The sequence below is a fragment of the Mustela lutreola genome, chromosome 8 (assembly GCF_030435805.1).
Source record: "Mustela lutreola isolate mMusLut2 chromosome 8, mMusLut2.pri, whole genome shotgun sequence".
NCBI classification, from domain to species: Eukaryota; Metazoa; Chordata; class Mammalia; order Carnivora; family Mustelidae; genus Mustela; species Mustela lutreola.
The window spans coordinates 45721404-45735870 of record NC_081297.1 but is presented as its reverse complement, the minus strand read 5'-3'; the positions used below and the strand labels follow the sequence as shown (position 1 = coordinate 45735870).

The 14467-nt window shown below is 48.3% G+C and overlaps 1 protein-coding gene across 5 annotated transcripts in view; it reads left to right on the top strand.

Annotated features, from left to right (window-relative positions):
* CRACR2A (calcium release activated channel regulator 2A) overlaps positions 1-14467 on the top strand; it is a 134901-nt gene that overhangs the window by 16143 nt on the left and 104291 nt on the right. For 4 of the 5 annotated variants that reach the window (XR_009356591.1, XM_059184535.1, XM_059184536.1 and 1 more), the window contains one exon: positions 4588-4865. The gene's annotated coding sequence lies outside the window, so the exon portion shown is untranslated. The remainder of the gene's footprint in view (positions 1-4587; positions 4866-14467) is intronic. The other variant, XM_059184534.1, reaches the window with a different exon arrangement.

Below are 14467 nucleotides of genomic sequence, written 5' to 3'. Positions count from 1 at the left end.
TTGTTGTTGTTCCTTGTACATATTTATAGGCTTGTCTTTAATTTCTTCAATGATATTGCAGTCATTATTATAGTCAGAACCTGGATATTTCATTATCTGAAGGAGTCCCTGGCCTCTGAATTCCTTCCTTTCTTGCCAGCTCATGAATGCTGCTAGAAACATTTTAAAAAATATTTTTTTTTTATACAAGATTTTTTTGGTTGTTTTGAGTTGGAGGGTCAAAGTACTTAGCCATAATGTTAGAAATAGAAGTCTAGCATATTTATTTAAAATTGACATGTGGAACGTAAGGAACAGTGCAGAAGACCATAGGGGAAGGGAAGGTAAACTGAATGGGGAGGAAATCGAGAAGGAAACGAACCATGAGAGACTCTGGACTCTGAGAACGAAACTGAGGGTTACAGAGGGGAGGGGGTTGGGGGATGGGGTAACTGGGTGATGGGCATTAAGGAGGCAAGTGTGGTGATGAGCATTGAATGTTATAGACAACTAATGAATCGTTGAATACTACATCAAAAACTTATGATGTGCTATATGCTGGCTAAATGAACATAATAAAAAAATAAAATAAAATTGACAAAATTATGAGTGGAAAAAGTAATCCAGTGGAGGTTGGCCTTTGGGACTTAGAGTTGTCCATACTGTACTGAATGTGTTTTATGAACTGAATGTGGTGAACAGTGAATGCACGCCTTAACGAGAAGCCAGTTAGCGTGTCTGCCCAGTGCAGGGGCAGAGTGATGGAAGCTTGTTCTCCTTTGGGCCCTACCCCCAGAGGACATGTTCTGGAAGTAGTATGGCCAAACAAGGGAGTCTTCAAGGGAGCTCCTATCTGAGGGATCATTTTATCTCTAAGGGATTAGGGGCGCCCTGAGGAGAGGGCTTGGTAAGACTTGTCTCCTAGTTGCTGCTGAGTTCTAGTTTTGTCTTACCTCTGCTTGGAATTCAGGGGTCTGTGTTACTCCATCCCAGTGGTCTTCTGGATGAATCCAAAATGGATGTAGAGGTAACCATAGAGCCCAAGCTCTAAGGCCTCAACCTCTCCTCCCCATTTACCACACCCAATCCCTCAGTCCTCCTGATCCCACCTACTAAGTGGCTCTAGGATCCATACACCTGAATGTACTCATTGCCAACTTGGAACTATCACTATCACTATCACTATCTCTCATCTGGACCATAGCATTTCCCCAGCTGCTTTCAGTAGGCCCACTCCCTGTCCCTCCTCTCCCTTCCCCATTTCGTTCCCCGACAAGTAGTCAGAGTCATCTTTTAAAAAATACAAATCAGATCATGACTCTCCCAGACTTTTAGGCTAAACATCAGTAATTTCCTCCCACTGTTTGGGTGAAGTCCCAGATCCCTAACCTAGTCCCCAGAGCACTGGTCTTTAACCTCACCTCTGGCCGATCCTTGCCATGTTAAAATTGTACTCTTCGCCTTGATTTCCTTCCATTTCCTGGACTCATGAAAGCTCTTTCTCCCTGCGAGTATTTGTATCTGCCATTCCTTCTCCCTGGATGTTCTCCATCCTCTTCTTTGGCTCACTCCTGTTCATCTTGGAAGACCCGGCCTTAATGTGCCTTGCCTTCCCTCATCTTCTCCCCATGCTCCTATGGGGAGGATATCCCTTCGCGTCTTCATCAAAGCACTTAGTTCAGTTGTGATTCCATGATTATTTTTGTAATTTCTCTTCTTTGTCTTCCTCCACCATCTGGTGGGGGTCGGATTCATGCACGTCCTGCTCATCTCTGTATCTCTAACACACAGCACAAAGCCCGACATGTGGTAGTTATTGCCCATCTAGAGAATTAATCTGTGAATGGATCTGGTTTCTGTCTCCTTTGCTCCCCTGACACTGCCCTTACTGAGTTCACCTGCGACCTCCTCATTACTAAAGCCAGTGTTTCTTCTCAGTCTTGACATGTGAGACTTCCCATTTGGAACCATTGTCAACCCTCTATCTTTAAACATCCTCCAACTTTCCTTATCCGTGGATTTTGAGGCAGCATTCTTTCCTTCGTTTTTAGCTACCCCTCTAAGCTCTGCCTCTGAGTCTCCTTTGCTCTCTTGCTCTGTATCCCTTAAATGTTCGTGTTGGAGTACCCAGGAGGCCCAGTTGGTTAAGCATCCAACTCTTGATTTTGACTTAAGTCATGATCTGGGGTCATGGAATTAAGCCCCACATTGGGCTCTGCACTGGGTGTGGAGTCTTTCTCTCTCCCTCTGCTCCACTCACCCTTACCCTCCCCTACAGTTTTTGCACATAGTATGCACTCTCTCCCCCTTCAAAGAAAAAAAGAAAATTAGTGTCTTGCATAAATCAAGCCTTCATTTTTTCCTTCCTAGACAATCTGTGATCAGCCTTAGCTTTATCTTGCCTTCAAGCATCACATTTATGCTGGTGAACCCCAAACCCATATGACCAGTCCAGACTCCGCCCCTGAGCACCAGATCCTTCTTCGGCATTGCATTTTGAAATACCTTCTTCCTGATGTCTCACAGACATCTCAGTCTTCACATTTTACAAATGGACATTTTTTAATCTTTCCTGCCCAACATGTTCCTCCTCCATTATTTCTAACCTGGCTAAATAGTTTCCCCACCAACCTAACTTTTGAGGCTAAAAGCCACAGAGGCATCCTGGGTACCTCTGCCAGCTGCACATCCCACGCCCTGCTATTATCCCAGCCCGTCTCTTGTAACCCTGTTCCTCGTCACTCTGCCATCTGCTTAGTGCTGCCCCTGTTCTTGCTTGTATCACCTCTTAGCTGGGCTCCCTCCTGGCCTCTTCTCCTGCAGTCCATTCCTAACACCAGGGCCAGAGATCTTGTCTCAAAGCACAGAGCTTGATCATGCTGCTTCCCTGACTCACCCCCCATGTGTCTCCGAAGCACCTGTACAGGGAAGCCCGAGTTCCTTAGGCTGATACGGAAGGTTCTTCCACACCCCCACCCCATCTTTCTTGCTGGCTTTGCTTCTCTTCCCACCATTCATCTCCCTCTGAATATGCCATCCATTCTCATCATGTGTGTACGGTGTCGAGCATGGGCTCCCCAACGTTATGGAGCTTCCAGAATCACATGGAAGCTCATTAAAACACCACATGCTGGGTCTTAACCACAGAGGTTCTGATTCCGCAAGTCCGAAATGAGGCTCAAGATCTGAATTTGTCCCAGGTCCCAGGAACCGCTGGTGCTGTTGTTCTGGTGGTGACCACTGTGAGAAGCACTGGTGCAGATGGTTCAAGAGTGTGAGTCTTTCCACCGGGATCAAATCCTGCCCCAGCCACTCACTTCCTGTGTCACTTAACCTCTCTAAGCCTCAGTGTACTTTTCCATAATGAGGCGAATAGTATGAGCTACCTCATCAGCTTTGGTGGAGGCCTGAATGTGTTAATCCTCAGAAAGCCCGAGAAACAGTGCCTGGTTTGTTATAAGCGCTCAGGAAATGCTTGCTGCTGCCATTATCATTTATCTTCATATCCTTGGTGGTGAAGGTCTGCAGCTCACAACCTTCTGCTCTTCCCCAGAGAATGAGTTTGTTTTCCAAGGTGATTTTGCTAGCACTCCCCACCCCCACTTTCCTGATGCGTGCCCAGGCCGGGACGCACCTCCCATTGAGGCACTTGCCGCTGGCGCTCACCTACCTCCTGGCCAGGAGTGGGTCTCCCCCACCATGCGCTCTCCGGGGCTTCATTTGTGAGGATGACGTCCCTGTCTGGTACATCACAGGGACTCAAAAATATTTAATGGATTCAGTGACCAAATTGGCATATACTGTAGAACTGAACACTGTGCTGACAAGGCAGTGACACGGGTCAAGTCCAGGGAGAGGACTGGACACTCAGAAAAGGTGGAGAGAACGTGGAAAGTACGGGAGGTTGTAGTCAGGATTACGAGATTATGCTTCAGGAATATGGACCCATGATTTTGGGAACATCTGGATGCACATCATTTAGGATAATCTTAGCTCTCAGCAGTCAAAACACAGCCCCAAAACTCAACTCAGTGAATGTCAACAGCGAGGATATGTATTACGTGTATAGTGAGAAGTCTGGAGGAAGGGGGGCACCGGGGCTGTTCAGCTGAGCGGTTCAGCGATGTCCTCAAGGACCCCTGAGCTCTTTCTTCCCCTGCTCTTCCCTTATGCTTCCCCATCATGGGCACGAAGTGCCTGGGCAAAGACAACATCCAGCAGAGGAAGATTTCCTGCCTCTCTCTTTTTCATAGCCCAGAAAACCATTTCATGTGTCAATGACCAGAGGGGGTGGGCACCCCCTACTTGTTCATGGGTCAGGGGCCTGCATTTGTAGGACGGCATAGGGCCCATGGGCTGGGCATACAGGCGCCTGCTGTGAGTGGTAACACCATGAGAGTTGTGTTGGAAAGGAACAAGGGAGAAATGGATGTTGCTTAAGCACAGTGTCTGCTACAAAACCAGATCCAAATCCCAGCTGGAAATTTATTTGAAAAGCAACAGGATATAAATTAAATGACTTCAAAGGCCTTTTCTACTCTGAATATCTGTAATGAATTATTTGAAGTCAGAGCGAGGAGACCTTTCCCCTGTCTGTTCCATCTGCAGTTCATGCCCGGACCACAGCTGTCCCTCAGGAGCTTGGCCTGGAGCCCAAGTCAAGTCATTGGGCTGCTGGTCAGGGGTGGAGTGGCCTTGACTTACAGCTTTTCCTCATGAGCCCTGCCTGGGTGTCCACCTGGCAGTCAGCACGACCACGTCTCTTCCTCCTGGAGCAGCTGTCCGACCCAGAGGCCTGGACTTCAGAGAGATCTCCAGGAGCATTCAAGCCTGGACTGCTGCCTCCCGAACCCCAGGTGTGTGACGGGCCACTCAGCTTGCTTGCGGTAAGAATCAGAGGTTCCTCGAGCCAGGTGTGGTGGGTACCTGTGAGAAGGCAGGGCCAAATAAGCAAAGGTTCTGCATGATGATGCAGTATTTCTGCTGGGTGGGGGGGTGTCTCTGATTTTCTGGAGCCCCTCTTAAAAACTCTTGTAGTCTGCCCTGCCAACCTACCTGGATTTTGAGTTTCCTGCATGTCTGGTTTGTGGAGAACTGTAGAATAGGGTCTGAACAGGTGAAGGGGGCTGAGAAGAAACTGGTGGGAGAGTCTTTGACCAGGGGTAGCAGACAATGATCGTGGACAGCAGTGGGTATCCACAATGGGCAAGGAGTTTGGTCTCAGCAAGGAACGGGGTGATAACTTCTAGAAATTGACTACTAGCCTGACATCCCGCTGCTTTCCCAGGTCTTCCAGACACACCTATCAGGAGCAGCTAAAATGAAACACAGTAGAAGATTGAGGCCAGATGGCCATCCAGTGGGAATTTAGTTAGGGGTGACATCTGTGGCATCGGCCGGGGGATGAGCTCATTCTTCTTTGGCCACATGAAATATGTTGTATTACATGTATTTTATATATATATATATATATATATATATATATATAGTGTATGTGTGTATGTATTTGTGCGTATTATACGTTTCATGTGTGTCTTAAATCTGCCATCACATTCTCAACTCCCCAAGGGCAGTCATGGACCATTTTCTCTCTCCTAAGTTCCTTACAAGGTCAGTGCTCTGTAATGATTGACTGGCTGAGTTTTTACTGCATAGCTTCACGATTGAACTCCATCAGTCCAGGTCCCAGAGTTTTCATCCTTTGGGTCAGAGTTGCCCTCTGTGCCCTCCCAACCACCTCCCAATCACCTCTGCCAGTGAGCTGGCCGGAGCTATTCAATTGCCATGGCAGCCGTAACAAAGTATCACAAACGATTAAAAATGGAAGAAATTGATCGTCTCCCCCTTCTGGAGGATTCAAGTCCAGAGTCCAGGTGTTGCTAAGGCCATGCTCCCTCCCCAGTCTGTAGGGGAATCCTTCCTTGCCTCTTCCCACTTTCTGGGGGTCTTTCAGCCATCTTCAGCATTTCGTGCCTTGTGGCCACATAAGCCATGCTCTGCCTTCATCATCACATGGCTTTCTCCCTCTGTATCTTTATCTTCACATGACTTTTTAAAGATTTTATTCATTCATTTGATAGGGAGAGAGAGATTGAGAACATAAGCAGGGAGAGCGACAGGCAAAAGAGAGCGAGCAGGCTTCATTCCAGGACCCTGGGATCATGACTTGAACCAAAGGCAAACGCTTAACCAACTGAGCCACCCAGGCGGCCCCCACATGACTGCCTTCTTATTGGATTAGGGGCCTACCACACTCCAAGATGACCTTATCTTAGCTAGTGACATCTGCAATGTCTGTTTCCAAATGAGCTCCCATTTGAGGTCCTGGGGTGAGGACTTCACCAGGTCTTTATTGGAGATCGCCATAAAAAAAAAAAAAAAAAAAAAAAAAAAACAAACAAACAAAAAAAACAAAAACCCAGAACACTAAGTGAGCTCATTCAGGGTGGCAAGACAAGCACATACAGAAGGCATGAATATTGAGTGTCCCTTGGTACTAAGCACGTGTCCTCTGTTCTCTCTCCTCTGACATTCTCCAGGGGAGTCTGTGTGACCTGGGGCCTGGCTGGACACACTGGGATACTGTGCTCCAGGGGACGACTTCCATATTCCTATCACTCTCCCTTTTTATAGGACAAATTGGGGAGACGTCCCAATGGAGGGGAAAAACCAGACCATTTGGGTTCCAGGCAGCCTTAACTATCAAGGGAAGTTGGGGAGCCCCACCTCACCCTGAGAGAAGATGTATCCCTTTCCTGTGGAGAGGAGGAGCTTCTGGATCCAACCATCTCATTGCCGGGCCATTCACAGGGAATCCCAAATAACAGACGCTCAACAACTGGGTTGTTTCCAGACCGAGGAGAACTCGTTCCCTTTGCTAACAGCTGCTCCTTCCTCAATTTAGGGCCCATCAGTACAGAAGTTATAAACCAGAGGTCCGCAGGCCTTTCCATGTGTAGCCTGAGGATGTCCTTTGTTCACAGCGGCTGGTGTATTTTTTTTTACACGGTATTTTTATATCCTTTTATGAACAGGCAATATGTTTACATAGTTCAAAGACAGAATCATTCCAGGAAGATATCTAGTGAAATCTTATCTTGGGCTGTATTTGCCTTCCCTTCCCCCTCCTGGGACAGTAATCAGCTTAATTAGTTTTATACATCCTTCTAGAGTTTCATTTTGCAAATACAAGTCAGTATAAATATACCTGATACCTCTACCCTGTTTTTTCCTATGATACACTTTTTTAAACTTTGCTTTTTTTTTTTTTTTTAACCGCCACTTAGTTTATCTTGGCACTCCTTTCCTGTGAGTATGTTGAGTGTTTTCTGATTTTTTCTTTTTTTTTCTGATGGGGGCATAGTGCTCCATTGTAGGGATGTACCCTGATTAATTCAATCAAGCCCCTACTGATGAACACAGGTCATCATTTTCAGTCATTTGGCGTTTATTATAGGTAATGGTGAAGTGAGTAAGCCCATCATTCCAGCCCCTGACTAAATGTGTATAATGCTGAAAAATTCCGAACTATCTTTGAATTATCAAAAGGACTGGAAACAGTGGGTTCTAATAACCATGGGTATGGACTGATTGGCTGCTGTCTGTAAGGATCCCTGACATTGGGACTAGCCTGTTCCCATCTAATGTTTCCCCACCCTCCCCCGACTTCTGTCTTCTAGAAAGTCAGTGTTGACGGCCATCGAGCATCACCACTGTGCAGTCCTTCTAACGGTGGCTAAAGAAGAAAGAAGAAATCACTCAGGTACTCACGTCTCTTCAAACTGGCAAATGAAAGCCAAGGGTGGTCTTTTTCAAGAAGAAAAGGAGAGGGCGGATGTCTGGATGTCTGTGTGGGTGTGATTCTGCTTCATTTGCTCCTGACATGTTGGCTCACCTGTGTGTCCATGCCATTTCGCCGCAGAGTAGAGGGGAAGGAGCTCTGCTCGCTGGTTGTCTTAGCACAGCCTGGGTAGCTGCTTGGACACCTGGAGTGAAAACGAGCTCCACAGTTGTTCTCTTACATGCCCTAGCTCACCAGGACCCCATGAGGATGTGGTGGTCCTATTTGTGTTTTGTAGACAAGGAAACAGTGCCAGGGTGGAGTCGCTTCACCAGGATTCACAGCACGAGTATTTGATCCCAAGAATTTCTGGCTCTAGAACCTGATGCTTTAGCTGGTATTTCATGCTGCCTCTCAAATTTTAAAAGTGTGACTTAGAGCTATACCTCTCACCTTTTAAGCTTGCCATTAGTGGTGGCATGGTGATGACAACCCTGACAACGGTAAGGGAGCAGCTCTGAAAAGGGGCGAGTTGGGGACATGCCCCAAAGAAAGCTTGTGATGAGAATGCATGTTTGTTCTCCTCACAAAGGTGAGGGCTTGTCCTTTGTGGTCATGCTGTCATCGGCTCCATTGCCCCTTTTGCTCTTCTGGCCCCCTGACATGTACAGAGAGCTGCTTCTGAAGGTGAGGTGGCATGCCAGATGTGTGAAGTAAGGGGAACGAACCTCACCCTGGTCCTAGGAGCCTAGTTGGGCCACCTGGTCAGTATGGTGTGGAAACGGCATTAGGGGTCGGGCGAGGGCCTCCATGTGATATAAGAAAAAAAACTCACAGCAGCGGAGTGAGAAGGTGGGTGGCTTCCAGTCATCTTGAGTCTTTACCATTGCTCGATGAAGGGAGGAAGTGAGGGCCCGGAAGTAGAGACTGTGGGCAGAGATATGGAGCCATCCGCCTGCCCACAGCTCGGGGGGAAGCTGACAGTGGCCGCAGCTCTGCAGCCCAGGGGGCCCCTGGTGGGGAGCCTCAGTCAGAGTTGAAAGGCCGCCTGAAGGAAGCCTCCTCTCTCTTTTGCTGCCCCCATCTCAGTTTTCTCCATTCTTGGCGGGGAGGGGGTGCGGTGTGAGTGAGAGGGTGGGTTAACAATTGAGGTGGGGGGATGGGCCGGGAGGGTGTAGTTCATACGTCATTGGCTCTGGCATACATTTATCTATTTATTTGTGAAACTTTTACTTATTTAGAGAGAAAATACATGAGCAGAGGCAGGGGCCGAACGAGCACGAGAATCTTGGGCAGACTCCATGCTGAGTGGGGGGCCCGATGTGGGGCCCGATGTGGGGCTCCGTCTCAAGACCCCGAGATCACAACCTGAGGCAAAACCAGCAGTCAGCCGCTCAGCTGACTGAGCCACCCAGGCGCCCCTGAATCTGACCTTTGAAGTCACAGGTCAGCAGATGGATCTGCCTGCTGGGGCTTCTTGTCGCAAGGACGCTCCCTTCCTGGCCTTTTGTTGCTGCCCTTGATTTTTCTTCTCCCCTCAGCTTGCATGGGACAGCATCGAACGTCTCTGTAGTTACCACAGAGCAGCGAGGGGCTTTGCTTTGCTTCACTCTCTCTCTCCAAGCGGGAGGCTGACCAAAGCGGCCTCCTGGCAGAGGGAGTGAGGAAGGAGCCAGTTGTTCTGCATTCAAACACGGGTCCTCCGTGCAGCTGGTGAAATTTTCAAAACGGAGGTGTTGCAATTCAGGCCCCGCGAGCACTAGGGATCTGTTGCTTGTGCATCTACAGATGTGTAATGGAAGACCAGTGTCTTCTGGGTAAAAAGCAGAATTCAGTCCTGAGGGAATACAGATAAGGGCCCTTCCCAAGGCCACAGCTGTGTGTACATCTCTGCTGGTGGCTGTGTGCAGATACGAGAGCAGAACCCCATGTCACGGAGCTTAATGACAAGAACAGGAGCACAATACGCAGTCGACCGGCCTCCTTGGGCCTGCTTCGTCATTGGAGAAGCAAGGAAGGGTGGCTTTGGTCAGTATTCCTGATGGAGGGTCAGTACTACCCCCAGAAGCCTGCTTATAAACCCATTCAGTGTGCATGGGAATCACCTAGGGGTCTTGTTAAAAATGCATCTTCTGATCCAGTAAAGCTAGTTCAAGGCTTAAGATTCTGCATTTCCAAGAGACTCCCAGGGGCTGCTGCAGGCCCAGAGACCACAGTGCTTTGAGTACAGAAGCCCTGTAAATCCGTGGGGTGACTTTGACAAATGCCCTGAGAATTTCCTGTGTGTGGGCTGAGGGTGCCGGTCGTGATTCCAAGTGCAAAACCCAATCAGTGAAGCACTGGCACCTGCCCCACCCCGCAAACTCAACCCAACTAAATAGAAATTATTAATACTTTTCTACATAGTCATACTGAGAAGTTTTCAAGGAAGTGATCCCCAAAGCCCAGTGATTGAAGAACTCGTTTTCAAGGAAGAGAAGCCTCAGCGAAATAAAGTGAAATAAAGACAAAATCTTGAAATGATTAGATAATTTCCCCACTCTGTGTCTTCTCTCTAGATTAGAGCATTTCCAAACATACACTTAACTGACAAGAGTCTCAGTGCAACATGTAGTTACTGCAAAAGCAAGGAGACCACCCACAGATTTGTAACAGGCGATTAGGACTTCATCTAACACACACAGTTGCAGGACGACACGTTATTAAATAAGCAGAGGCATGGGACATGTCACCATGTCAATGACCTACTTTCTAGAAACTGCTTTTAAAATAGATCTAATGTATGTATATGCAATTGTGGGACAATGATGAGAAACGTCTTACAAAAAGTAGACATTACAATGATTTGCTTTGGGGTTGCCTTTCTTGTTCACTCTTAATTCTGATATTCCCCTTTGAGATGTATCAAACATTTTCTTTAAAAAAAAGATTTTATTTATTTGAGAGAGAGGGAGAGCGAGAGACAGAGAGAGAGAGGAGAGAGAGAGAGAGTGGAAAAGAGAGAGCATGAGCAGGGGGAAGGGAATGGTCAAGACTGAATGTGTGCCTCCTCCCTCTGGGTGGGATTTCCAGATTGGAGACAATGTTTTCCATGATTCTTCATCACTGCCCTGTCCCGTATTGACATCATCAATTATTGTGACCCTGTATCAAGTTTAACCCATTCACAAGAATAACACACGTCCTTGTTCTATCTACTTTCACGTTAGTAATTTTACCTGACATGTTGTCCATACCTCAATTGGGGCTGTTTCCTCCTTCCTGTCGTCAGATACAAACCGGTAAATGGGTTTGTTATTTCTCCTCCAAATATTTTTTTAAATTTTCTTGTCCTCTGTTTTTTGTTTTGTTTTGTTTTGTTTTAAATTTCTGTGTACTCCTCATATGAAGTGAATAATCTAATCTTATTCATCGTAAGCTGGTTAGGCCTTGACTGCTTCATTAGTGCAACCTGGGAGGGTCACCTCAGGCCACATGGAAGGTGTTTCCAAATCTTCGTTATAGGAACAGGGTTATTCTATAACAGCATGGATCAGAGAGTGTGGAGGTCTCTAAGGTCTCTGACTTTTGTGCAGCATGAAAATACCAGTAGATGGCAGTCTGATCTGTGACTCCATGGAAATAATCCTGGAGGAGAAAGCAGGAAGGTCTGTGTCACTCCTAGTGTCTGCTTGGGTGAGATGTTATGAATCCTCGGGACTTGGAACAGCAGTTCTCCCCAAGCTGGTCCAGAGAAACCAGGTAACTTCAACAAAAAGAAACACAAAAGCCCACAAATACACTTCACGCCTTGACCCCACCCAGGATCATTGGTGACTGAATCTCTGGATTGAGGCCTGGGTGTCTAGAGTCTACAGGTGTCTCCAGAGGAGGGTTGAGAATCACTGTCTCGAGTGGGGTGAACGGTGAAAAGATAGGTCCGCCTCCTAACCTACCAGGCCTACAAATGTGACACTATCAGAAGAAGGGGTTTTGCAGGTGTAATTAAGTCACAGATCTCCAGATGAGATTGTGTTGGGCTGTGCATGGAGCCCTCCATTCAGTGACAAGTGTCCCTATAGACCTTTTGGCCCACAGAAGACAGACACGGAGAAGAGAAGGCCATGTGAGGACAGAGGCACTGACTCTTCTTATGGAACCACCAGAAGCCAGAAGAAGTAAGGACTGAATTCTCCTCAGCACCTTTGGAGAGGCCACAGCACATGGACACCTAGATTTAGGACTTCCACCCTCCAGAACCATGAAAGAATACATTTCTGCTATTTTAAGACACCTAGTTTTTGAGGATTTGTTATGGCAGCTCTAGAAAACCCAGACACTGCCTGAAGGGCCGATAACATTTGGTAAGACGGAAGAAACATAGGAGGTTTTAAAATTTTTTAATTTTTAATAATTTTTTAAATTAATGTATTTATTTGGGGGGGAGGGGCAAAGGAAGGGGGAGAGAAATCCTCAAGCAGACCCCCTACTGAGCAGGGAACCCAACGCGGGGATGGATCCCAGGACCCTGAGATCATGACCTGAGCTGAAATCAAGAGTTGGCCACTTAATCAACTGTGCTCCCTGGGCTTCCCAGGAGTTTTTAAGAAATGGCAGCAAAATGAGTGAGAGCAAGAAGGCGTGGCTGGAGGGAGGACAGATGGCAGGATGGTGAGAACAAAGAATGGCCTTCTAAGATGAGTGAACAAATTCTTCAGGGAGCCCATCACAGAATCCCTGGGCATGGCCGATTCCTGTTCCTGAGAAAGATGCCCTCCCCTCTGTGCTGGTCCATCCTACTTGAGGAAATCACCCTTCTGTGCTTCTTAGGAATGCAAAGGGCCCCAGAAGCCCAGGAAGCGAGTCTGCATCTCCTGCATGTGTGGGAGCCGCTGAGGGGTGCTGAGGCAGGAGGGACAGGGCGATGTTTTAGGGGCACCCTCCTACCTGGCCTGGACACTCACGTTTGGATTCCTATAACTGGTCCCTGAATCCGTTCTGCTCTCACCTCTTCCCGCACCAGCAGTGCCCCCTCTAATGGGGGCTTCACAGGGGAGCAAAGCTGTTGTTTTCCAGTGCTGGAAGTCTGGACGGTATTGCTCCTGCTCCGGGCTGGATCTGCCAAGGTCCTTGACATTGATCCCACTGCAGAGCCCTCAGTGCAGTCATATGACTCCTGAAGAACTCCCAGGGGACCATCCTCAAGGCTCCTGCAGATGCAAAGGCATCTTCATGGGCACGGCACAACGGAACACAGATCCATGCCCTACGGTCCACAAATGTAAGCAGGGGAAATTGTTCATTGACAATGCCCGCGAACTTGGTGTCCTCATTGACTTTCCCGGCTGGCGCGCAGAAGCTGAGGTTGAGGGGGTGGGGGACGCCCCAGACATGGGCTCGTGGATCACTTGGCTGGATCTGGTGTGAGCATTTCCCAGGCATCGTCCTCAATGGCCAACCCAGGGAGGACCAGTAATGTGGGAGTAGGGAGGTCACCTGAGTACAGTCGCCTTCAGGGTAAAGAAGCAATCACACGCTGCCTGGCAAGAGCCATCAGGGGACTGCAGTGCCCTGACCTGGGGGGTGGGGGGAATGTGGGCGCCTGGATTGGGGCAGAGAGAAGAGGAAAGAGAGGCGATTCTTGTGGTTATTCTTGGTCTTCAACTGTCAGCTCTGGTGGGGATGTGACATTGCCCACTGTCCCAGAAACGAGCAAAGGGCGTAAGAACTCTTTCATTTTATTTTCTGGGAATGAATGCCTCAAAAGGAAGGAGGTCACTTCCTTCTATGGACACCACCCCAGGGCACCATTAGGTCAGTGGCTACTGTTTTAATGTTGACGGAGAGGCACCAAAACGCTGGGCGGCGGTCAAAACGAAGCTGTTAGCCTCAGGAGTAATTCTGGGATCCGCCGGATAGGATGTCCTGCTAGAGGGCATGCCCCTTCCTGTGCCAAGGCCCTCACCTCACCGTGACCCTAAGGCAGAGCATAGCCTGGGGAGGGGCTCTTTCCCCAAGTCCTACTTCTGATGGGCCAGAGCTCTCCCAGGTACCAGAGGAGTCCCTGTGGGTGCTGTGTGTCCCTGGGTTGACATCAGAAATAATAAATGAGGCAGCTAAGGAAGAGTCAGCCTTCCGTTCTGAGCACCGCCTCCAGAGTGCCCCGCCCCACTTCCTCACTTCTGCGCCCTGAGCAGCTGGGTCAACTCAGGTCCCTGCAGCCTCGAGCTGCTGTAGTCTCCTTGTTTCTGCGATGTTTCTGTTCGACCCCATCCTCCACACTCTGTTCAGACTGGCCACTGACTGTTTGTCCTGAGGGAGGTTACTCCACCTCTCCGAGCCTTGTGTGTGAACGAGGGTGGACAAAACCGCAGAGGATTATAGGTAGGACCCGTGTAGACAATGTAGTCTGGCAGCTAGCGGAGGGCTTGGCGCATATTAACTGCCTGAAATACATTCGGTTCTGGATCTCTTGGTGACTCCCACTCCTTACAACCTACAAAATCGAGTAATCCTCTTAGAATTCAGTTCACCCAGGAAGCATCTGTTGACTCCTGTTAATGTGCTAGTTGTTTTATGTTAGGTACTATGGTTACAGAAGGAATGAGCCATGATCCCCTACCTCTGAGGGCTAAAAATTTCGTAGGGGAGAGACGTGGTTACAACCAAGGATAATGCCGTGTGATGAGTGGTATGCTAGCAACCAACACGAAGGGCCATAGGAACACA